Source organism: Sipha flava, unplaced genomic scaffold, assembly GCF_003268045.1.
Source record: "Sipha flava isolate LNK unplaced genomic scaffold, YSA_version1 46_pilon_pilon, whole genome shotgun sequence".
Taxonomy (NCBI): domain Eukaryota; kingdom Metazoa; phylum Arthropoda; class Insecta; order Hemiptera; family Aphididae; genus Sipha; species Sipha flava.
Window position 1 is genome coordinate 648,841 of NW_020273250.1, and position 27,701 is coordinate 676,541.

The 27,701-nt window shown below is 33.7% G+C and overlaps 1 pseudogene; it reads right to left on the reverse strand.

Annotated features, from left to right (window-relative positions):
• Window positions 1–3,739: 3,739 nt before the first annotated feature.
• LOC112689786 overlaps window positions 3,740–27,701 on the reverse strand; it is a 138,966-nt pseudogene continuing 115,004 nt past the window's right edge.

A 27,701-nucleotide genomic window follows, 5' to 3' on the forward strand; every position in this document is an offset into this window, starting at 1 on the left:
ATATTTATAATTTGTTTTATAAATGCTTTAAAGAAATTTTCTGTATTCCAATATTTTCATATGCACACTCGACGATCGGACCACGCACGTTAGGTTCGCAAAAACAACAAAAATATACACCTATGAATCGCGCCCATCCACTGGATTTTCTCTTTGAGCTAGACCTAATTAATTAACTAGACCTAACTAACCTAGTTGTAGGCGTCTTGTTTTTATTTTTTCTTTAGTCAAATGAAGTTAATGTTAACTATAAATTTGATTTATACTGCTCAGAATAAAATTATCGAAATCTTAAATTACTTTATTTTGCTACTTTTTGCCACCGCATTTTCGTTAATTTTAAGTTGATTTTTTTTACAAATCAAGTGATTAGTTTCACGTACAGAATTTTTTAGATAAAAAACTCACATCTTGCTGCCGGCAATTGAAGCGCGACTTTGAACATTTTTATTTTTTTCATTATGTCGGTGTACAATTTAAAATTTCAAAGTGAAAATTCAACCCGTTATGTACAACGTCACAATAGTAGTGCTGTACAATCTAATTTATGCTCTATAGTCATTACCGGACGGCCGAGACAAACAATAACACCTCTGTTGTTATTGCTGCACAACAATAATGGTTGTACAGCGCGGGGAACTGTTTCTAGGAACGCGTGTCGGGCGCTTGTTGATATTGTGCACGGAACGAGGCGGCGATTAAGTCGATTACGGTTCAATTAGTCGGCGGAGGCAAAGGAAACGAGTTAGTCCGTTGAAGGTGAAAGGTGTCGACGGAAGGAGCTGACCCCGAACGGGTACGTCGGTCCGTCTCCGTCTCGTCTCCCTCGACCCTCTCCCGTGCGTTGGTTTGCTCCGCGGTCCCTATGACGATTGCACCGCGCGCGCGATTCACCCGCCGGTTGACGTTTCCAAAAGCTACCCCCGTAACCCCCGTAACGGGGACCGATCGAAGCGTGCGTGAGGAGTATCGTCTTACACACGTATTGTAGCAAACAATACGCCGGTACGTATTCGCCACCGTTTGCGGCGATCGCGCGACATTATTACGGTAACAACGTGCGCGCGTATGACCAGGGTCATAGCAGGGAGGCTAAAAGAGACTACGCCCTGGGCCCAATTCCTAGGAGGGCGCAAAAAATGTCCAAATAATTCAATTTAATTGTTACTCATAAGTAGTATGAAAAAGAGAGTTCTGGAACCCCCGCGCTCCACCCCACCACAATCGCCTGACCGATCACGTAACCTAGGTTAACAACGAAATAATTACAATAAACGTGGAAAAAATTCAGAAGAAGCAACAGGAGAGTATCAAAACGCTTTTGGAAAAAGGAATCAACACCCAGGAGCAGACAAATAGTATTAGAACATTGTACGACGAACTTCAATCCCTGTTCGGTACTTCAAGGGTAAAGTGGACTGTATTTGGTTTAAATCAATTAGGATAAGTGTTTGGTAGAATCGTATCAAAATTAATAAATAACACGACTTGTTATGATTCAAAAGAGCCGGGCTGCGGCCTAATATTTTAACAAAATCAAAACAGAAAATAAACAAATGTAGAGGGCACATTAGGCGCTGGCCAGCAGAAGGGGTATTAAATTGATATTACGGCTAACACAATAAATAATAAATAATACAAATAAATATATATAAAAACCGTGACGGCGGCTGCAGTCCCGGGTGACGGTGATGGCAGACGGTGAGTAGTGGACAGGTGAACCATATACAGGTGATGATAGACGGTAACGGTACTACGGTAGAGAGTGTATGGAAAAAATGCGGTACGATTATCGGACGGTCGAACTCGGTACACCACTGTCGAACTCGGAGCAGTGACTGACTGGCTACACACACGTACATGTTACGGTAGATAATACAGACGGTGTCTTAACGCTTATCAAACAATCCCGATTAGCCGAACTTTTCGCACGGCATTTGATCGAGACCGCGGATTGATCGAAATCGATGAATAACATTATTTCCAAACTATTAAGTCGTGTGAATTCGCTCAAAGCATGTATAAAAGATAAAGCTTAATACGTAAAACTATTACGCACACTATGGCCATTGTAGATATTCGGTGCGTTCTCCGTGTACATAATAAATATTTCGTAAAAGAGATGACTGTAGTGGACACGGAGACGTGTAGCATTCAACATTGGATATTCAAACATACGTCTATTGTTCAAGATGAGAAATCACAAAGGGCCAACCGGTGGCTGAAGCGGTACTTTCATAGGTTTTCTCTGGAACACGGAGTGAAATCGATCAGATTTTAAACTCGATGAATTCGACCACATGTACGTGAGAGGATTGCAGAAACACAGATGTTGCAAAAGTTCGTGCCGTACATTGAGGTTATCAATTTAGAAGAATGGGGATGCCCGCGGCTCAATCAAATGCAGTCAGTCCGACGACACTTTACCTCGATGTATTTTCCATAAAGATTTAAATTCAAAACAATAAACATTCTACAATGCGTACGCATTACACAAATGGTTTATTAATAACACATAAGACTTGTATGTATTGTACAAATGTTTTTTTTTTCCCACACCTTTTTTCGTCAATAAAGACGAATTACCAAATATTACTACTGTGTATTATTTATTTTATTATAGAAAATATGTTTATTTCGAGAACTCCACATCAAAGGCGCGTCCAAGTTTCCCTTTGTACATCAGGTGGAGGTGGTCTTTCACCGACCGTTGGTTGTACGATTTGATCTCCTCAACACTCTCCGTGATCTTTTTTGGTAGGAATACATCTATATGACCATTATCGCCATCGTGGAGCGTGCACACAATGGCTAACCCGAATTTTGTGCCGACCTCCGCAAATTTCACTATTACTTACTTCTTTCCCATAACTAGTTCACTCATCGAAACGGTTCTCGCAATGCACTTTTTGTTAAGAACACTCAATAACGAGTCCATAGCCTATAATGAACATGATACAATTATGAGTATATGAATTTCACAAATAAATAATAATATTATATATATATAATTATATAATATATATTATGTCTGATTAGTTATCTAACAATATTTTATGATGACTCACTGTATGAAACAAACGTTGTGTCTTTCGCGGTGCGAACTATTGACGTGATGATGTCTATACTGGTGCTGTCGGTGCTGGTAGCAGTATGCATAAGGGATACGTTGTAGAGTATAGTAAGCGACTAGAAAACTGTTCACTGAAGACGATTACTGTACACTGTTGTTGAATACATTGAAACCATGGATATTTAAGCCCAAGAAAATGTACACCTCTTCTATTTCTGCACGTCGATTTTCACTACTAATGTCATATTCATACTTTCCATAGTTTACTTAAGTATCGTCCAATAACTCCGACTTCGTCTCATTAAATCAGAGTCATTAGAGAAAATTAATTTCGTTCACGAAAACAATAATTATATTTTTACGACAAAAATAATGTAACCCATATTCACATCTAATCGATATATTATAGTATGTCTGTGTGTGTGTAATGTGGTAAACAACTCATTAGAAACAATATTGAAAACGAAAAAGTGAAATTTGCTATTTACATGCAATTTATTCTGAATGCATTATTACATAAGATTAAAATGTCTAAAGTATAGAATAGTCTTATTTTACAAGTAGTATATAAAACTTAAAATTATTTTTGCATAATTTTAACATTTTTTTTTTTTTTCTATACAATATTTTACAAAACTTAACAACCACCAACATTACTATCACCATCGTATAAATAAATTACGGTAAAGGCCGATGTGCCAGGGTATGAATCTGACAATTCAAGACAACACGATTATCATCATGCCGATTGTATGAAAGCTTATTGGTCTTGATCTGATGATCGAATAACCGTACGTTTTGTTTTCCCGGTATGGGTCGAATTCACACCCATCATCATTGAGGCCTCCTGTCGCGAAGACACATATCTTATGCTCTTCAAAGGACATGTGATGTTTAACCACATGACCTCTAACACCCTTCGCCTTAATCATAATATTATCTTTAACTCATTCAATCTTATAAGAATAAGATTTTGCCCGGAGTGCTATAAATTCGGTTATAACGTCCCCGTTTGTCTCGTCGGAGAAGTACCCCGGAACTTTCCGCCTCGAGTTCGAGTGACTCGGAAAATATCTTGGAAGATTGGCCATATCCATTCTTCCAACGAGATTGGGACAGCGGGCTAGATCGTCATAGAAGTCTCGGGTCCGAACGTGGTAGACGAGAGAGTCTGAAGACATAAATAGAAAAAAATATATATATATTTATATATATAATTACACATATATAAATAATATACAACTTTTTTTTTCTTCTTTATAATACTATGTAATTTTCAGAGCATGGAAAAAATATGCAACATATTCAAATAGCCACTATAATTTACCTGTATCTGCATACATTAGTGTTACGTCGGCATTGTAATGACTCTTCACGACGTCATAATGATAATTGTACATTAACGTCTTGCTGACTTCCAATACCGCAAACCCGATGTATATGAGCTTGTCGAATTTTATTATTTTATTTTCCAGCGTGATCGCCACCAATTTAGCCCCGTAATATTTACAATCTTTAAACGTCGACTTTTTGATTAATTTTTGCACTCGCGTATCGTTTGACATCAATTCCATGTGCATACGTTTATGAACGGATTTCATTGTTTTACCTATAGAAAATATATTACATATTAATTATTACACAAATAATATAAAATAATATTTATATATAATATATGTGTTATATTTATGAATCTACTTATAATAATTATGTATATTTATATTTTAATAAGTAATTGATTTAAATACAATCAACAAACAATTACAGGATTATAAGGAAAAATTATTATTAGGATTGCGTTTATAAAAAATATTCAGTTTTTTGTGTTTTTTTTTATAAATTAAAATACTGTAGGCCGCATTTTGAAGATTCACCTCAAACGCAATATTTAGTTGCTACGGCCCTGCGTATGCCCTGTACCATCCCGAAAGACGAACCCTCGGCTCGAGTGTTTTCCCAGGGCGTTTCGTGTTCGTGGTTCGCGTCGGTCGCGAGTTATCGCGGCTCACTTCCAGCGTTACGTCTTTTTGTGTTGTTCATGCGCTGAGCTCGTGCGACGATTTCGACCAAAGTTTACCGACAAACTTCCACCAACGTCCAACGAAATCGAACTGATATCGTTGAATCGGGCCTCTTTTTTTCTTTTTTTTTTTTTTAAATACTTATCCGATGAACTCGGACAGATGTCCAACATTGTCCAACAGGTTCGAATGGAGTTTGTCCGAATGTTTTTTTAAACGTTTTGCAAACTTTGTAAAGCTAAAATCACCTAATTCCTTAATAATCCGTTTGGTTTTCCGCTAGCACTTGCTAGCGGATCAGTCTCGTTTTAATTTTATTCTTAATCTCCGAAGAAGAGTAAATTTTGAAAATTCCAACGATTATATTTTGTCCACCGGATACGTTTGATTATTATTGTTCTAATACAGTGGAAATATTCAGAAATCATTGATTTTCAATTGTCTGATTGAATACAAATACACTCGCATATTATACATCTGAGATTAAAAGTAAACTATTGTGTTTTCTCTTCTGGCAAATAATCGCTGAAAACAATTTTAATAATATCTTCTCTAACCTGCACTGCGAGTTTTTATAGCCAATATAATTGGCTATTTAACTGACAAAATTAATGTCATTTCGAAATTTACATCTCTCCTAGGTAAACCCTGTTAATGTTCGTAGACTGTTAACGTATAAAACGTAAAATTTGGTATTGGGTTATAAATCGATATTATGTTCGAAACTAAAATTTAATGTGTAATATGATACATATTGTATGTTTATTACCTTATATTTAAACTTTCCAAGTATTAAGTCGTTAATAAAACAAATGGACATTAAAAATTGATCAAAATTTAGATTATTTGTGTAAAACATGTGTGTTACAAATGTGTGCATCACGTATGAAAAACATTTTGAATTTATTGTAATAATGCCCGGATCAGGGACAGAAACCAAACAAAAAAAAAAACCAATTAAGGAACCGAAGGAAACCTTTATATCGATATACATATTAAGTACCGGAATCAAACAGATATTTTTAAATTATTAAATTATAAAGTTCTTTTAGGTTCTAAAAATAAAATGGTTTTACTTGGCATAATTAATTAATTATTATTATTATTTTGTTTATAAACACTTAGGGATCTCAGGTATTGTCATAATATTTATACCTAGAACTATACAAAATTTGCATTCTGTTTAGGGACCTATTTAAAATTATTATATTTTTGAAATGTTTACTACACATAAAGTAAACGTATCAAAAAATAATATTCTATGGAAATTTATTAGGAATCAAAATTATATTATCTTCGAAATAAAGCGGTGATAATAATAAGATGCTTACCAGTGTTTTATTATGGCAAACAATGCGTAAGCGAAACGTTTCATCAATCGAAAATAATATTTGGTGATTGTAATTTTCAATTATATAATAGTACCATTGTATTTATATTACTTCATAGGCAGTCTTGTACAAAATACTTTTGAAAAACTATTAAAATACTAATACTAGTATTCGAATAAAAAAGTATTAAAAATACTTTTAAAATACTATTGTAAAAATGTATTTTATGAATATTCACAAAGTATTTGAATAGAAATACAAGTATTTTTTTTAATTTTATGCTATATAATATATATGTAAATTTTACACCAGTATAGGTGGTGCCTATTATGTTACGACTTTCCATGGATCTTAACAATTATTATAACATGTCTGACTATTTAGAGATAAATACATGATCACTTATTTCATTCTGCATTCACATATATTTCAACTAATATTGATTAAATTTTAATGATAAAAATAAAAAAAAGTGGTATTAATTTACTATAAATATGGAATTATTTTAAAATTATTAGATTTTCAGTTTTCTTAAAAAATTCCAATACAAAAACTATATAAAATGTAATGTGATATTTAGTGTGGTAACTTTGTTATTACCTACTTTTACTACACAAAAACATAATGTTAGTTTTCAACGAAATTAATTTTTTTTGAAAAATAATAAATTAAAATCAATAAAACGGGCTTTATGGTATTTTAATACAAATATTTAAATTTTGGTAAAAATACAATTAAAAAATATTCAAAATACTTAAAAAATACATAAAAAAAATTGTAATTAGAATACCATATAAATACTTAAATAAGTATTTAAATACAAGTATTCAAATACTTGTATCCGATTACTTCACAAGACTGTTCATAAGGGCTTACGTTGATTGACAGTAATATGTTGTACATTTTCCATTTATCACCATAATATAGTTATTATAATACACTTTAATGGGTATTTAATTGGATGATGGTCTTTAATAGTATATTCACTAGATAAGAAATAATATTATAGTTTACTGATAACGGAATCACGATATTAACAACCCGTATCGAAATATTGTAAATGGAGCCCTAAAATTTAATTCTATGAGTAAGGAGTAGTAAATATCAGTCCGTATTTGAACTAATGTTGTTCAAATTAAATGTAATATATTTTAAAATATTTGGTAAAAAATAAATGATGTTTCGTGATATAAAAATAAAACAAAATGTTCTAAATGTCCGTCTTACCTAGGTAAGTAAACGCTTTTCGACCTTTAGATATGACTATATTGGTTTTCTCTCTTTTTGTTTTTTGTTCCTTTTTCTCTCTTTTACTCAATCTTTCGCTTTTTTTTTCTTTGTATATATTTCAGTCGGAAGTCATTAGATTGCATGCCAACTCTTGGAGTAAGGTCAGACAAAAAAAAGAGAAAAAAAGTATCATGACGGTTTAACGAGGTCATTCTTCGTTTGAGTGTGTTGTTAATCTAGTCTTAACATTTTGTTTTGTTGTTGGTTGTTGTAAACTGAGTGTTTTTTGCGTGTAGTTTTTTCCCTAGATCTAAGAATTGAGTTCAAAAATTCCTTTTAGCAAATCAAAAGTCCGCGTACCGAAACCAATTATATTTTTCAAACGATTTTTTTGTTTTTTTTTCGCCTTCCTTACACGAACAATTTGTTTTATGCCTCTTAATTTACCCAACAATTTGACGGTGCCTCTATAATCATATACATATTATCATAACTATACATAGATATTTGACTAAAAATATTATCGTATTCAATTTTTAAAAGGTTATACAATTACATATTTATTCATCAAGATAATGTTGTTGAAATATCATGGTCTGGAACCAAACCAAGATTAAGTATAATAATATTTTATCATACAAACCACATATCTGTAAATCATTAACTCGAAAGAATATATTCTCGTTTCATCTATCTAGCAAATTATTTTTATATTTGATAATATTTATATTTAATAGTCTTGAAAAGTTATTCAATTCGTTTAGCATACTTTAATTATGGAATATAATGCTCGGTCGAAGATATTTATTTTTGCAAATGACATATTGATACGTGTTATCGAAATAATATTTTCATCGACTCATTTGTTGGTAATTAATAGAAACAAAAATCTCATTATAAACTGTAATAAATAAGCCAAAAAATGATTGAAAAACCATCTGTCGATTATCGAGTTTGAAAGTAATGCCAAAAGTGTCAAAGACGGAAAACAAAATGGAGTGATAGAATATATATATGCAATTATGACTGCGTAGTTAATTAATTATAATTATTATTTGATCACTGATCGTTAAAATTGGTAATCGATCTTAAACACTATGCATTTCATTTATTAGTTTTTAATACCCTATTCCTTCAATCATTTTCAAGGGAGGCAGGCAAGTAAAGAATTCGTATCGGGATTATTATACTACTATAGCTCAGTGGCGTATCTGTGGGGGGCAACAGGGGAATTTGCCCCCCTCCTCTGAGAAGTTTTTTGATGCCATAATGCAAATTAGTTGTTCAGTTTAAATAATGTAAATTATAAATATTTTTAATTTTCACTGATAATAATCGTGTTTGATATCAAGTTTTTGATATCAGTTATCAATGTAATTTAAAATATCAATATTCGACCGTGGAATCAGGAATGATAGTCACTTATAGTCACTATTTTATAATGTGGTTATCATTGATATCAAGTAATAATTTATAATAAAGTTTCAGATTATATAATAACCATAAAAAAATTGTGCAATTAATTTATGCCAAAAAAAATGTTTTCTTAAGTAACGACTTGGTGTTATAAAACCAATCATAGAAAGCAATTCCGGGGAATCAATAAGGCCGTTCAGTAAATCAAATATGAACATAATATCTGCAACATTCCTTCTTAGTTCAGTACTTGTAAATCCAAAAACCGAGTATTGCAAACTGGTGGAGGTAGGTATATTCAATTTATAACATATAAGTTTTAAACATTTATTCTGTACTTTTTCAATCGCCTCTTTATATGAAGAATAACTAGGAGACCAGACTACAGAGCCAAACTCGAGATGAGATCTGACAAGATAAAAGAATAATGTTTTAAACGTATAAAGATTTTTAAAATTGTTAAAATTGATAATAATTTTTTCTTAGATTTTAAAATATCAAATGCATCGGCTGGTGAGGCAAATATAGCTTTTATCGGGCGAATTTTATTCTTGTCACGGTTACCCAAGCGGATAACTTTTAAAGGTTTAATAATATTATTATTGCCACTATTAATTGAATTGATAAGATTACATACCAAGTTAGAGTCTTGAGCTATTCTATCGGTTGTGTTATCTGAATTGGACTCTGGAACGTTGTATAGTATTAAATTGGACGCTCTCAGATTACGCTCACTTATTTCGTTAATTATGAACTCTTCAGAATTATTTGATGTATTATTAGTATTTTTTTGAATTTTAAGATCATTGACTTCAGCCAACAATCGGTTAATTAATAACTTCAATTCAGGGATGTCACGTAAACCATTATTGCAGGCTTCACAAAAGAACTTCAAACTACGATTCTTTAACGTTAGACATTTGATTTCACTCACAGTTAGACCAGAACACTTATTGTGAGTAGATAATTTACAGCCATCACATTTAATAGGACAATCAAGATCGGCGAATCCAAGATCCCATTTGTAACAAATATCAGTATTACTTAACGACATTTTAGTGATTAAATTTAGTAAGGAAAATTAATTTATAAGATAATTAAAAAATTTAGAGTATCACGTAACACACAATCTCACTGGACGACTGCATAATCGCAATTGATATGTAAATTGTCTTTTATGCATTGCATAGTTTTGTAGTATTAATAAAAAAAATTAGTTTTTTTTTTTTGATAAAATAAAATTCGAACATAATGTTTATAATTGGTGAATAATTTAACTCTAAAGGGGGTGTGGGGACAAAGCCCCTACTTTTTAGAATTATGTAAATAATTGTAGCTTCCCAACATTTTCAACGGACATCCGCTTATGGTTCCGTAGGCGTTATGCTCGTGATTATTAGTTATTCATCGCACGCGTCACGTCCCTTCTCGCGGCATCACATCGCGCGTACGGCATTGCGCTCTGATCGTTTCCCATCGCCCGACCGGCGACCGTTACGTGACGTTGGATTTTCGCGGGTACCGAAGTTCCCACCCCCACGTACACTCCGAGTGGATTTAGGCGCGTACCGTTGGACCAACGTTGATCTACGACACGAAAAAAGTGAAAAAAACACCCCGTCGAGACGTGAGTACAACGTGCAATGCGATCGACTGTAATTCGTGTAGTTCGAATTGACAAAACGTTTCTCAGGTCGGTGCCGTTGTCTTGTCCAGTGTAATCCTTTTTCGGAACTTCCGACGTCTATATCAACGGCTACATTTCAAACGTTTCGCGGTCCGCTTTGCATATCGACTTTCGTCGTAAAGGCCGCGCCCCAACCACCCGGTGTATAAGCGAGTTCGATTACTTTTCGAAACGTAAATCAAAGTCCCGGATTTGCACCAAAAGTTCTTACGAGTGTCAAAAATACAGTGCAAAACTCGCTTAAGACGTTTTTCGGAGGACCGGCTCTTTCGAACTTTTTAAGCGGGAAAAAAATTAAGTGATAAAAATATCAAATTTATTTACACATTTATCAATACTTTTACTATTGAAACATAATTTAACATGTCACACACATATGAATAAATTATTATTAACTTGTCTGCTTTATTCTATTTGATTTTTATTAGTAAAATTAATTATTTTTTGTTTATTTGAAATTTCAAGAATTTTTTTCAGCAAGGAAATTCTCTATTTTGCTAACAAAAGAAAATCCGTGTGTCTAAACACATAGATAGTTTTTACTTTGACTAATATAGGAAATATTCTAGAGGTCGACGAAGTGCAGCGTTTTATGCGGGAAAGCCTTGTAATCGAATGTAGGTACTGAGTAGTACTCTACTGTAATAGAGTGCATCGGGAAAATGTTGGAAAATGTATTATTATTAACATAAACCTATAATTATATTAACATTTTATATCTGTCGCTATCATTAGGTACTGACACGATATTGTCATATAATACGGTCAATTATTTTATCGAAACATATTGTTCGAGACGTAGAACGTAAACAAGTTAAATGTTGTTAGCGGTTAAAATGTAAAACCGAAGTTACAAATAGCAATTATAAGTTATCACAAAGGGTATACCTACTACTACCGATAAATTCTCAGTGAGCGAATTAACCAAATAGATAATAAAATAAAACGTATTCAATTACGGTTCGGATACTCCTTTACCAGAGATATACGCGAGGTACGATGGGAAAATGTAAAATCTTTAGACAGCGTTGGAGTATTGGTATTCGATAAATTATGGAACACAAATTGAATTTGGAAAATTGGAAAATTTTTAGCGAAAGCTATTGCGTACAGTAGATCGTGTGACGTTAAACTACAAAGGGACATCACGCAAGTGTACCCGAAATACAAATGTTTTATAGCCTGCACGTATCACGTGTGCGTACGATAATCATGTTTTATTACCTACGGTTTCGTGTATAGATTGTTTTCTATTCTGTGTACGTATGTAGGTACGTGCGCAAAAATCTATGTTGAAAATTTAATCTGGTCGGAATTTAATAATAATACATGCAAACGGCGAATGGTATGAATTGTGTAATTGTCTTATCAGCCCTTATAATGCATTAAACTTTCTCGAACGGTAAACAAAACGAGTCGGAAACTTTCATGTTTGCGTGTGTATAGGTATAAGAGAGAGAAAGAAAGATTAAAAGGGTTTCCAAGCTGATTTCGTTTAAATTTGATCCACTGTTGGTTTTTCGATACGTACTTCGAATCGTTGGCAGATGTTTTCCAATTCGATATAATATCATATTTTCTGTACACACGAACGGTAATTTTTATACCATGCTCGGTTCCGATTAAATACATTATCGTAAAGCGTATTCCACGGAAAATCTCATACTTCGAACTCGCGCTCGAACCATCACAAAATATTAAACGTATAGCACACACCCACGCACGCATGCACACACGCACAAATTGTGAAATCGATTTTCAATTTAAATCTTTTATGAAACACGGTCAACCATTGATAAATGATGTAGTTAACGTTTCGTACGACAAAATTCAACCGAGGTCGGCAAAGAAATTCATAGGTTCGAATTTTAAATGAATTATCGTCTTTGCGATCCAGAAACGTCATATTGCATGAAATAGTATTGCGAAAATGATGCAAATACATTTTCTCGTATTGTCCGCTTGATGTTTCAGAAATAAAATGTGAGCTGATCTTGAAAAAAGTAAAAATAAATCTCGCACTGTATGTATTTGTATAGATATCTTTATACATTATTAAAACGTAATGCGATGTTTTGGACAGTTATATCTGAAGTTTTATTAGACTGATTTTCATGATTTTTGTTTTTTAAAATGCTATTAATCGGTATGCAGATGAGCCCTCTAATGGGAAAAATCCAAAAAATTAGTTAGTAAAAAATTAGTTAGTTTTAGTTTTTTAGTTTATTTATTTACTTTTGGTGTATTTGCATAACAATTGGCATTTCTATTTCTGATTCTACATAAATATAAAAATTTTATTTCCGATTTTGTTATTTCACTTAAAGCATTGACAACAGAAAACAAAAAAAAAAAAATGGAATATTAATTAATTCCCATAGTAGATAATGGAAATTGTTTATTTCGTTCAGTGGCATATTTAATATTTGATATGCAAGAAAAACATCAAGATATTTAAGTAACTGTTGTGAACTTCTTGTTAAATAATTAGGAAATTTATAAAGGATATGTCATTGATAATCTTTTGTATAAATTATCTATATATAATTAAATTGATAACGAACATTTAATGAGTATAAATGGCGAGTATGCTGGTCACGTCGAACTTGAATGCATAAATCGATTTAATCCAAATAATACATTTCATGTGTATAGATCTAATGATAATATTTTTGTATTATTTCCATGCAAAAATACAAATAATACCAAACAAAAACAAAAATACAATGAATAATTCTATAATTATAATACACATATTACTGACATTTTAATTTGTTTATCAGTTTGATGTATCGAGTGAAATATTAGTAGTTTTCCCGTTAGTAAATGTCTTGCGTAGGTAATCATCTATAAATGTAATTAAAACTTAAGAAATTAAATAATTTTCCATTTTATGTTTCTCCTAAAAATTAATGTCTCATTATCATAACAATACATTCATAATTTATATTAATTTAATAAATTATTTATTATTTATTAATCTATTTAATTATTCAACAATCTTATTTTTTAAAAAATTGTTTACTGCAACCCGGCATCGACGGGTAATTCAGCTAGTTATACATTATGATGTGTTACGACTGTTACAATAACCAAAAGGGTTTACGTAATTATAGTTGATAACGCGACGCAATATATGGGTAGGTACGCACGTTCACCATTGCAATTCACAGGATGGTGTGCTCGTTGTTTTTTTCCTGCGCTCGGAACCCGGACAAGTAATATTGATACTGTAATAAAAACGTTATCGTCGCGCATAAAAACCTCGAAAACCTCCGTCTCCAGACGGCCGCCCGAACGGGGGTAATTAACACCGCCGGGGCGAGCTAATTAAGCCACTGCAAGGGATTAAACAACTGCATCACGTCCCGCAGTACGTACAGGCGGTAGCACGACTTGAAAATAATCGCACGCGTTAAACCATAACTTAATAACGTGAATTAAACACCAATTAAAATCCAATTCGTGTAACTCCGCGAAATGCAACCCGTTAATTAATATGCAAGCAGTTGAAACGTACGCGTATTACGGTCGAAGCTGTTGTAAACACTCCGTACACGTGTACGCATTAGCATTGGATGCATATGTAATATGATGCAGTGTGTGTGTGTCTTTTGTTAACAAATGTTTCGTATTTTTCCGTACGGTATTTTACGATATGAATTTAATTATTTTTTGCTCGTGCCGTGCATCTTATTATCGTTGTGAAATGCATCTACACGATCGTATTAAACATTTAAATATCTCTTGCCGTGTTGAAATCTCGACAAATATTTTCAATTGAATTACATTTTTCAAGGGAACAATTCCAGAGGTTCTTTTTTCACGGTTGTTTCGCCGTATTGTTTCGTTCGTTTAGCCGACTCGAAAGGCCTGATCCCAAAGCGAGTCGATGGACGTAAACCGATGATTTCTAGGCGTTCGTTTTGTCTTCGGAAAACCTGCGCGCGCGGTGGGCACATCGTAACGATTCTTTTTCGCTCTCAGCCCGTCGGAAGAGGTTAAAATGAACCGACCGAAAACCATTCGGTCGCGCCTACTGGAAAAACATAGAGTCGGACGTGCGCACTTAAAATCGACGGACTACGACTATTACGCGACGAAAAAAAAAAAAAAAAAAAAAAAACAATAAACGAAAAAATAATCCCCCCCGCGTCGACTGGACAACGGTACAATATTATTATTAATGTTACGTGTACATCGAACAATAATAACAATTATCCGACGGTGAACGCAGGCACCACGACCGGTATTATAATACCGGGTCGAACGTATATGGATGACGGAGGAGACTCAGCGGCGGCGGTAAGGTCCAATGATAGCGTATGGTTTTGTTTCACAAAACGATCCGTGTCTGGGGTCGCGTTATGATGCTGAGGTCAAATCGTCTCCGAAACAATGTCCCGGAGGACGTGATGTGTCGAGATAAGGTTCGTGGGAGGCCTGGATGGCCATCGCGCCGACACGCGGTACGCGAAAGATCAAAAACCGTTTTCCTACCCGACACGGTGCGAGTTCTACTGGTTACGTGCACGTCTTCGTTTTCGTTGGAACGCCCCGGCGATTCCGTCCGGGAAAGTGGTGAAAATAACGGAAATCAACCGATATACGTACAGTATACACGAGCACAGGTTCTGATCCTTGTCGTATCCAGGATTCCCACTGTGCAAAATATTGACCATACTATGTTTCTGGGATGTTTTGCTAAAACACGGAACATCATAAATTGCATTCCTATATGTATGAATAACATCCCCGGGACCGTATTTGTACCGCAACGATGTCTTATATGAGACGTTACATTAACATCGAATTGTGACGTCCCTGCAACAATTCATAAATAACACAAATCTAACAGAATCATAACATTTCCGTAGTGTTGCATGGATGTACCCTGAATTATAAATTAACAAAAAAAATGCAAAATAAAATAATGCCCGCGTGATGTGTTAGCGAAAAGATGATTGGTCTCGAACCTAGTCCATGCACACTGGAATGTTGGGATACTGAAGCCTTAACCTACCTACCTACCTAAAATTATATAAATGAGGGTTAAAATTGATGTTTTTATCATACTACTTACTACAGAATACACATACCGACACCTACTAAGATTACAGAAACCAGAATAAATACTAACAATATATATTTTTTATAATAAGCACAATAATTTATTCATTTATTAATTATATATTTAATTGTAATTATATATTTATTATATAATTATAATTTAATTATTTATTAATTTATTTACTTGCAAAATTATGTAGGACATAGGTAGTAAATAGGTAGAAATATTTACTATAAATTATGATAAAATAATAATAATAATAAAAAAAAACCTCAAGTATAAAATAAAATTAAGATTTTAGATATAAATCATGGCGTAGTGTTGTGATTAATCCTGTGCTGACTGATAATTGCAAAAAAACATTTACATTTAATATCAATTAGAAGTATAATAGTATAGTTATAAGTTTGATTAGTCAATAAAACATCCAAGTCGATAATAAAAGCACCAACATCTGTTGATAATAAATTAAAATCCGATAAATAAAATGCTTCTGAAACATTAAAACATTAATATAACGAATTTTACTTTATTTTTTTAATTGCAGCTATATTATTATTTTTAACATAATATACATGATTTTATCAGAATTAATATTAAATGATCAATAATCATTGATACCTAATTAGTTTTTCAAATGATGAACCATATAAATTGTGAGTCACTGAAAATTTTTTTTTGAAATATTAAATTCTTTGTTTAGTTGTGATTCTGTATTATAATACATATTATAATACATATTATATACTATAGGCTTATATCCTATAGCTTGAATCACTACGATAACACTGCGTGATGCCGTTTAAAGAAAAATATAAAATAATAAAGTAAAATAATATTGTATAACGCATGTGCATGGATATATATGAGTAATAATACGTAACTGTACTATAGGCAATGTTTCTAAGATGTTTTATAACAACAATATTCAAACATATATGTACTATTATCAGGAGCGGTGCGTCAGGGGAGACTATAATAATACTTTAATAACTAATATAATAAGACTTTAATAATATAAATATATAATTGTAAATAAAGAATTTAAACGAAAAAAACTTAACACACTTCGAACAAATAGATAGAATGGCTATGATGACAAATCGCAATTCGATAAAACAATTACTCAAACAAATGTGAGACCAGGTTATTAATAACCTTATCAAATAATATTTGGATAGCAAATTCGTAGAATCTTATCTCCTTTTTTCACTATTATTGGGTGTTATAAATAAATATCGTTATTTTTAATTATCTTGTAACACAAATTGCAGAGACGTTTCAAATTGACACGGTAGGAATAGTCACAATATAACATCAATATGACGATTTTTCAACATCAAATTTGATGTTTCAAATATAACTTAAAACCGATATCCCTGAGATGTTGGATGCATGATGTTACAAATTTTAACATAAAACCGACATCGCTGGGATGTTGAAAACATCAAATGTTTAGTGGGTTTATACGGATGCTTTATTATATTTCCTTTTTATTCCGTCCATTAGCTACTTGTACAGTCGCGTCTGTTGCATTTACTAAGTTTTCGGTTGCGCATGGTACTCGTATGTATTATTTGTTCGCTATCACAGTCAAAATTCATGGTTCTTGCGTTACACCCCCGTTGGTACGGATTTTTCTCAATCGGAAAATGCCTACGCGTAATCTGTTAATCGTTTTCATTCGAATCGTCGATTAATCTGACGACAAAATTGATTTCTAAGTACCTACGTCACAAACCGATTTTCACGAATCTTGTGCTACTCTCCTTCCTACGACCACTGACCGCTCAAACGTAGAGAGTTCGCAAGTGATTTTTTACAAGCCGAACACTTTTTGATTTTCAAAAACATTCGGTTTTTAAAACCAAGTCGAGACCTTACGCAACACATCGGACGGAGTTTTATTAACATTGGTACAAGACGAAAACGGACTAAACAATATTCAAACCGTTTCGTTAATCATTGCGAAACGCTATTGGAAAAAAGTACTTGTTCACCAGCCACTGACGTTGCGTTTCCGCGCACTATTCGCGAGTCGATTTCCGATCCGTTTGAAACCGTAGACATATGTACATACGTTCGAGTGCGTGTAAGTTCTGACCCTTGAGTGCGCCGTCGACGTGTAAAATTGCGATGCCGTGACGTGAAACATACTTTTTTTTTTCCACCGACCCGGAAACGCGCCGTGGACGAGTGACGATTTCGGGAGCGGTCACGACTCGAAGCCGTTCGGTTTTAATGGAATTAAACGTTTCGTCGTGGCGGCAACACGTCAGAAACGTCTCAGCAGGCGGCCCTTCGAGGAAAAGCAAACTTTTGTGCGCCGCACACTCGCGTGTGCTTCTTTTGTCGTTTACTCCGTCGCCCACGCGCGAAACCATTTAGCTTATAATGAACCGTCTGCCTGCGCGTGAGTGTCACTCGTCGAGTGCTCGCGTGTACCGTTCGCCGTAGACAGCGACGCGGACACGAAAACGCTCTCCGCCTCGACGAGCAGACTACAAGCGCATAGTTTTCAAGTACCCGACCGGGTCTCGTAGGGGTGTTGGAGCGGTATCGTTTCATCCCCAAGCCCTGCTCGTCACTCCGAACGCATCTCGCCTGCCGGAAAAATCGCGTCCGCGTGGGTGCGATTTCGCGTGTATCCGCGCTCGACATGATTATCGTTTTACCTCTACGGCGCACCGATTGTTTCTCGTTTCAATATTTCGCTCGTATTTAGCGTCCCGATTTCCCACGTTGTGCTGTAAACAATTCGTCGTGTCGTATAAATATTACGGATGATTTACGGTCCGTACCTCAACGGCTGTGCGACGATTGTTAATTATCAATTACACGCGCGTCCGATTTTAGTTGTCGGTGCGGAGAGCGAAGAAATCGGAAGTTCTCCGCGGAGAAAAGGTAGTTTAAGTTGCCGGTGTGCTTGTGAACCGTAAGTGTTATCCGTCCCTTTAAATTGAGCGGTCGAGTACTGCATACGGAGTGCTGAAACGTGTGTCATTCTCGCGCCGGCAAAATAGTACTATTGCATCGCATCACGTGCTTCCGTCCGCGTGCCCTAACGATAATAATGTTAATAACGATCATAATAATAACAATACCGAGGACCAGCCGAGACGGTGTATTTGTTCCCGTGACAAAGTTTGTAGAAACGGTTTTTTTTTCGACTTATTTTACAAACGGCTGCGATGGATGACGCTTGTTCGCACGTGGTTGTTCGTAAAAAACTGTACAGCACTCACCGAACCCTTTGGCACAACTCAACAGCTCGCCTAACACCGCGGCGCGATTTATATTCGACGAAAAGAATAAGAACGCAACGTTTTACGAGCAAACGGCGTTGACTCGTTCGTGAAAAGAGCGCCTTTTCATGAACTATTTTAACGTAACAAGATGTACAAAAAGGTTTATTTTTCATTTTTGGTGTTTGTTCAATAGTTTATCTTTAAGTCGGTCAAAATAATGTTTCTATCAAGTGTTATACAAAGTTTATTACGTAATAGGGGCTATGTTTTCAAAAATGACTCGGAGCTTTAGAAAAAATAAACGACAATGTAATTAGGATAGAAATATTTTTATTTTTATTAACTGACCAGCATTATAAACAACAAGATTACAAAAACAAAAACCATCGTCTTAAAGATATTTTACTTCTATATAGTATTTTTAACCGGAGAGTTTTAAGTTGAAACCTCAAAATGTTCTTGAGTCAGGTATCGAGCGTGATGTTCGCGTATACTTCGCCATGATATTCGGTAACATTTTATCCCCCCTTCCAACCCTCGGGTTTGCAGAATAATTGTAGATCTAGTTGTAACCGACATAAAATTTGTAGAAACGAGTACGACGCGACTTTATGCGAACCAATTCCTACTATCCAAGCGTTTCAAATATACGAATCGCGCACTTTTACCGCACTCCTCTGGATAGTGTAAAACATGGATTTTTCATTATAACTAATGCCATCAACCCAAAACCATCATCATAATTAAAACTGCACGTACGTTATTGTAACGAGGACCCGAAATTTATTGCACTTCTATGGTTTTTCTGAATTTTCATTCTAGTTTTAGAATTTTGTATGAAACCAAATTGGATATTTACAAAATCAATTAAATTAAAGTTTATTTTCGTTTTATTACGATGAAAACATGCGTAAGAAATACGTTGAAAACTCTAAACCAGCAAAGTGTGAGCAAATCCGAAAACTAGAAAATAAGAATTGTGTTTGACGTCGGGGAAGTGCGAAACAAATTTATATCTCGCTTAGAATGTTCCGAGCACCGACTATACATCATTTTGGTCGAGTACGGAGAAACTCGCAGCGAAGACTAATTGCACTCGAAATTCGTGTAACTCTTTTGCGGGTCAGTACTGTCGTGCAATGCGGTGGTGCACAGGAAATATTTATTACAATTATTACATAACATTAATTTATTGTTATCGCTTTATCGCGTTACCGCGTTACACATAGTACACGGGTAACGCGTCAGCAAAAGCGTGGTCGAACAATTTATTTCGTGATTATATCGGAATTATTCATTCAAGGGCTCGGTAGACGATTTGCATATTATTTGTTATACCGTTTTTGTACTCCCGGGACGACGGCGAACATCTGAAAGGCTCGGTGTCGAGACGAAAAAACGTAATGAAAAATAAAAGAACCCGTATTCGAGGTTCGTGTGTCACTCTGACGGGGCAAACGGCAGACAGTTATAACAGTTGGCGTTTTTCCGGAACCGTTTCCGCGAAAGACTTTAGAGGTCACGTTTTTCACCTCCTTGAAACGATTACAAATATTATTGTTGATCAAACAATTGTTTTCAATATTTTTTTATGCGTAAAATAAATGTCATAGGTACGCTCGTACGTGTGCTACGTGCGAACATTATGTAACACAGTTTTGACCGACTTGAACGGAATCGATGCGAAAACTCTGCGACTCCGGATCTTACTCGCACTGAACGAGATAGCTTCACGAGTGCGTGATCGGATTAACGAAAAAAAAAGTGAACGAAAACGATTGCAAGTAAAACGAAAATTCGGATGATCGAATGGAGAATAATCTCCGACCGATCGGAACGAAATCGGTTTAGTAGTTTTCACAATATTATAAGTATAAAAATACGCGTTCGATCATCGTTAAAGGATTGCATATTGTCTCTCCATTATCAAATACAATTAATACATTCGTCCGTCGAAATGATCACTTCATCATCGTTCTGGTCTCGGCGACTTGTGTACCAGATCAATTTGGGTCAAACTGAATGCTACACAAGCGTCCAAGTTCCGTAGCGTGCGAGTCGCTTGCTGCATGCGTCTCGTCAGTACATTTTCCAAAATCTTGATAAGAGATTAAAGATAAAGGAATAAAATTTATCCGTGCAAGTTTATTCAAACGGTTCGCGAGAGAGAGCTCCGGCGCTCGTTCACTTCAGCGCCGAGATTATACATAGTGTGTCCGTCGCATTACACGTTCACGAGCAATTTAAAAACACTCACGAGAGTTTTATTTTTTTATTTTTCTTACGCGTACGATTATTATTATTTTTCATTCATTCCATGTGAAATCCTCAAAAGTGGTCGATTCGCTTTTTATGTAAATCCACGTCCTACGTATTATATTATATTATTTCGAAAGTAAAATACGTTCTAAAACATCGGTAACGAATAAATTAGTGTACCGGAGGTTACATATAAAGACTGCGCGGCCTGCTTGATTGTATTTGTACAATTCAAGTCTTAGGTTCCATTTGTTTGTTTGATGTTTTTTTTAAGTGTTTTCGATTATTGTCGCAGGTATAAATTTGCTTTTGAAAAAAAAACGTCGTGGTTTTTATTATATGTTTTAATAAATACGAGAGTTAGGTTCGATAAAAGTATTCTTAATTTCATTATATTTTTTAACGTGTTTAACATGTGATATGATGACTGATTTTGTTATTTTAAAAGCACTATTGACATTACCGTATTTCGAGGAGGATTGAATTAATTTTTTTTTTTTATTGGTTATCTTAGTTTGGCATCGTATCATGCTTCTCGACATTTATAGCAGAGTCGAATTCAAGGTTTTGAGCACTTACAATAATGACGGAGTAGTATTAATATGACTTTTACAAGTAACTTTTAGTCGATTAAGATATATTTCACAGTATACGAATCTGTATTATATAAAATGAGTCCCTTTGGTTTGATTGTCTATAATAGTCTTTGTAAGTTAATTGTGAAAAAAACAATAATAATAATAATAATAATAAATCATTGAAACGTGATCAAAAGATAATATTGTATAGATTTGAGAAATCTTAATATAATATAATTCGATGAGCATTCTTTGAACGTTGTTTTTATGTTTTCATTAACCGACAAGAAATACAAATAATTTTTTTAAATGAACAGAAAACTGTTGGACCAGACCAATGCTGATAACCGAAATAATATGCATTGGCGACTAAATATTCCGGCCGATTTTCGGTTATCGAAGAAATCTTATAAATTGTTTTCATTTTTTGTGTAAACCAAACTGAATAGATAAGAATCGTCACAGAAAGGTAATGAATTTCTTGTTGAAATATATACGGCGATAAAAGCGAAACAAATATACTATGTTCCACATCCAATCACCACAAAAGTCTATATAGAATTATAATACCCACAATATCTCATACCTATGATTACATGTTTCTTTTTTTTTTCTATAAACATTATACTATTACCCTAACTTTAGAATCGTATACATTTAGTGATCGAGTTACTTCTGTAACGTTTTATTTATGTTCTTTTAGGATAAACTCGATCGTAAAAAGTACGCACGTTCTATTTCAAATAAATTTTAATTGTTTATTAATTTCATTTTTTTCTCCATCTACATGTTTTTATTTTCACATTTTTACAACTTAAACTTTATCATACATAGTTAAATGTATCTATATTCAAAGTAGCTACATATAAGATGATATAGTTATTTACTTTTGACACACAAACACATACACTCGTTTACCCAACATATTGTGTATTTTAAAATATAAACAATTTTATACCTTTTTATTTTTCGCAGATTTTCTCGGTAACATCCTCCATCTTAGTCCGAACTTCAAACGAAAATCAAAATTCACAATAATCATCACCATCTGTTTGAGCGAGGTCCTGAATCAAAAATTGGTCGGGGTGACCACGCTTCAACTGGTGCCGGATATAAAATATCAAGAACAAAATGTGGTCTGTATTAAATTATAAAACCGTTATTATAATCAAAACTCGGCACCAACCAACGTATACAAAAAAAACCGAACACGACAGTCAGTGGTATACATACGGCGGGGAAGGGGGTCCGGGTTCAAACCTCTCACCAGGGATAAAAAAAAAAAGAAAATTGTTTTATTATTGATAATGTGTAATATATTCGTAGTTTCATTATTTTGATTTGAACTTAAAATATACAACTATACAAATATTCTAATTAAATAATTTTATTGATAGGTGTTTGAAAATTTTTGTTAACTATGCTGTTTTTATATTCCAATAGCTATTAATTTACTGTAATGTAAAATTAAACTGTAAATTGGTAGAAAAGTTCTATAAAATAATATCTATTTATAGCAGTTATTTATTTTATTTATCTGTGTAACGAAAAAAAAAATATTTTTGTTACCCCTCTCCCTCCCCAGAACAAGATTGAATGTACGCCACTGACGACCAGTGTTGGGAATAGATAATGCAAAATTTATCTAGATAAAGATGAAAGATAATATGCCCAAATTCATCTAGATAAAGGTAAAAGATAATTTCATTTTTATCTAGATAAAAAAAAAGATATTTTCAAAAAATGTTATTTGTTGATCAATATTTCATATTTGTAATAATATCTATGAAGACACAATTTTAATCATTATTATCAATAGGTACCTAAGTGTTTAATGTTTATGTAATGTAGTGTACCATTAAGCAGTATTTATATATAAAGTACAGTATTTAATGATAATTAATCACTAAAATGTGACACAAAAAAAAAAAAGAAAATTGCTTAGTATCAGGATGAATACAGAATACATAACATAGATTATTTTAAGTTAAAAATATTGTTTTCCATATCATCTTAATTTGATGATTTTCATTATTCTATAAGTAGTTACGACTTAACGGGTTCCAAGTGTGAAGTATTGACTATTCAGTGTATGAGTTACGTGTGTATACTAAAATCAAATATATATAATAATAATAAATATATTTGGGACTTCCATGGAAAAATAAGAAATTAAGTTTAAAAATACTAAAGATATTTTTCCGACATGAAAATATAAACAAAATGTCATACCAAGAAATAATAATTACTTATTAATAATACACGAATTATAATTATGAATACAAAATCTATATATATATAAAAAAGTCGGGTTAGTTACAGAATTTATAATTCAAGAACGGCTGGACCGATTTTGATCTCTGATTTATTGTATTCGTCTCCATATAAGAATAAAAATAACTCTAATCTTGGCAAGAATTCAGAAAATTATTTAGATTAGTAAACATTTTATCTTAGATAAGTAATTAGATAACTTAGCGTTATTTATCTGGATAAGATAAAAGATGACAAAAAATCTATCTAGAAAATGTATCTAGATAAGTCCCAACACTGCTGATGACAGTAATAATATAATCGCACAACGAATTAAAATAAACTGTGTCTACTTGGTGATGACGGTGTGAATTTATAGCCGATCGCCACCGGGTTAGAAGGTAGGTAGAACGATAGGTCAGTTCTGGAATATTCGAGACAATACCTATGATAGATAAGAAGAACCACCGTACCAGTCCGTCTCGAATATTCTAGAAAATTTGAAACTATTTTCGTCAATTATTGAACAATAACATAAAATATAAAATTAAAAAAAACACAGTTATAATAATAAATAATAAAAAATATGTTTCAGAACATATAAAGTAAGTTTTAAATTAATTGTTTATATATCATTGAATTTGAACTGTATGCGTGAAAACGTTGAAAAACACGAATTAAACATTTATGATTTGGTTTATATTTCAAGAGCAAAATCGCACGCAGTGACGTACATCGAATTTTGCTTATAGGAGGAATTACATTTTAAGTATAGTTTTATGTCAATATTCAAACGTCTTTATACCTCCCCGAACGAAAAATTAATGTATTTGTGATCCCATCATAATTGACAACTACAACATTTTATACACACGTTAAAATATTCATGATGTGCATATTTTTCATCCTAATCGTTTCGGAACTGAATTTATTATTATTTATTTATAGTCTTTGGGGTAGGGTTTATCTCGAATCCCTTCCCATTAGTATGCCGCTATTCGCACAGGTACACCATGACATTTATAATGCGGTCTTTGTCGGTAATATCTCTTTTTCTGTTCTGTTTCCAACGAATAGTACAAGAAAACCGAACAAAAATAAATAAATATAATCACGCGTTCATTCTTCGGCACGGGATTCCGCGCATACTCATATTTTTGCATATGCCTATCGTATTTATATAACACTATGCGCCGTTGTACGTGCACGCTGTGTTCCACCTGTCACCTCTTCTTTTCGATGTCTTGAAAAATCTCAGGCCGAAAATTCTAGCTGGAACGTTTTAAAATCAGCGTGAATCTTTTTCAACATTTTACTGAACGGTGATTCTCAAGTATTTGGCCGCGATCACTCCGGTTCGTATTTTCCATGTTTACCGCGCAAAAGAGAATAGTCAGAAATGTTTTAAACTTCATGGTAAGGCATCGTTTCTCACCAGGCGTACGCGAAGACAAAGGGAAATAATGTAGAAATTGATTTACTCGAAACATTTCGTTCCGGAAGTGCGAAGCATATTATAGTCATTGAACACTAGTATTTTATAATATTTTGTTATAGACAATTAAAGATGGTTGTTACAAATAAAAAAAATTACATGATTTGTTAAAATTGATTGTTACACAATCCGTCCCAAATTATGAAAGAAAAAAAAAAACAAGACGTCGTCGTAGCTGATAGACGAGAGAGGTACGCGGTGAAGCTTCGAGTGAGCGAACTCAGGGGTACTGGGAACTGTGTGGTCAGTAAATGAAAAAAGTTGAGAACCACTGTGTCAAGTTCGCGAAACAATACGGTTTCAAAAAAACTTGACCCGGGAATAAACGTACTCAACAATATTTCCCTGAAACTTGTTCGTTACGAATTCGTGACGTCGATTGTAATATGAATCGTTCGGAGTGGTTTTCGATAGTCGTACGGATCTCACGGCGGGAAAAAAATAAAACGAAAGCCGATCGTACGCGTATGAAAATCAACCAGATCAGTAGACGCGACCGCGATGATATTTATTATCCCGTTCCGGTCCGGCGCACGACGGTAAATTATAATAATGATAATTACAGTGTATTGCGCAGTAGAAGTCGTTTAACGTTTCGACGCTCGTTTGACGCGTAACCCGTTCGCCGCCGCCGTTCTGTAAACACGCCGCTGCTCGTCGGTTTGTTCGAGACAGTCGACGACAATAATATTACACTGTTGTCGTATACGACGTCGCGTTAATAATTCATGGTAGTCGATTACGAAAACTCCTGCGAACTCCGTCCTTCGACGGACGGCAAAAACGGCAGGACAAATAGGATTACAGTTTGCTCGTCGACCGGACCACATGCGTATTCCGTACAGGCTAATCGTTTTACAGCTGACGGTAGTACAAATTAGTTTGAACACTAAATCAGCATTTGGGTACTATGAATCTATTAATAAATATTAGCTCATATAGTTAATTAAGCTGTCAAACGAATATCACATAACAATCACAATCACGTTACATATACCAATTATTCGAACGAATCGACAAAAAAATAAAAAAAACAAAATGTGTTTGAAAAAATGCACCATCACTCTTCAGTTGAAGAAAAATTTCTAGCAGAATCCTAAAACTCACCTATTACCTCTATTATCGAAAAAATAAACAAAACTATTGATTCATCGCTTAATACACAAACGTTCATTGTATAAAAACCAAAATTAAAAAGCTTCGCAGAAACGACTGCAGATTAAAAGTCACATAATAATTAATTAGATTATCTAACAGCAACCATTAAATTCATTTACTCAATAAACATAAGCGCAGCATCCACGATATCAAATGTTCGTTTGAATGCGTTCCTTAAAAACCAAGAAATCGTTGTCGGTTTAGTTAAAAAACATCCAAATTTATTATAATAAATGAAAATATAATTCCCATAATAAAACTCATTGACAAACAAAAAATAATCATATTATCCAATTGTATGTTATACCCACCAATTCCAGCGGAGTAATAATTAATGCGTCTTCCACGAAATTAAAATAACAACAGCATCTAAAAGCAAGCACTTGAAGTCTAATTTATTCATCGATCCTAACCCACCGATCAATTTTCACCTGTTACCAGCTTCTGCAGACAACTATATACCAATCCCCAAAGATTTTTCTCACCTATCTAGCTCTACTTCGGTTACGCAAGAAAATACGACTTTTCGTATACCTATATATAACTGATGATACACCAATGTGTATCTTATATAAACGAAACGGACATATTGCGGCAACGTGTAAGAACAACACAGTCAATATAGAAAATTAAATTATTGAATCCATACCACATATATACTTTATAATTAATTCATTAAAATTCTTAAGATACATCGAACGAAAATAATAATACAGAAAACGGGGTTATGAAAAGTAAATCATAAAAAGAATCGAGAAAAAAAACAAATAGTCATCAAACATTATCTGAAGCAAGTAAGAGGCCTCTATTCAACACCAACTCTATGCACCTTCAACATAATCATAATTCACAAATTCACAAACTAAAAATATATTGGGAAA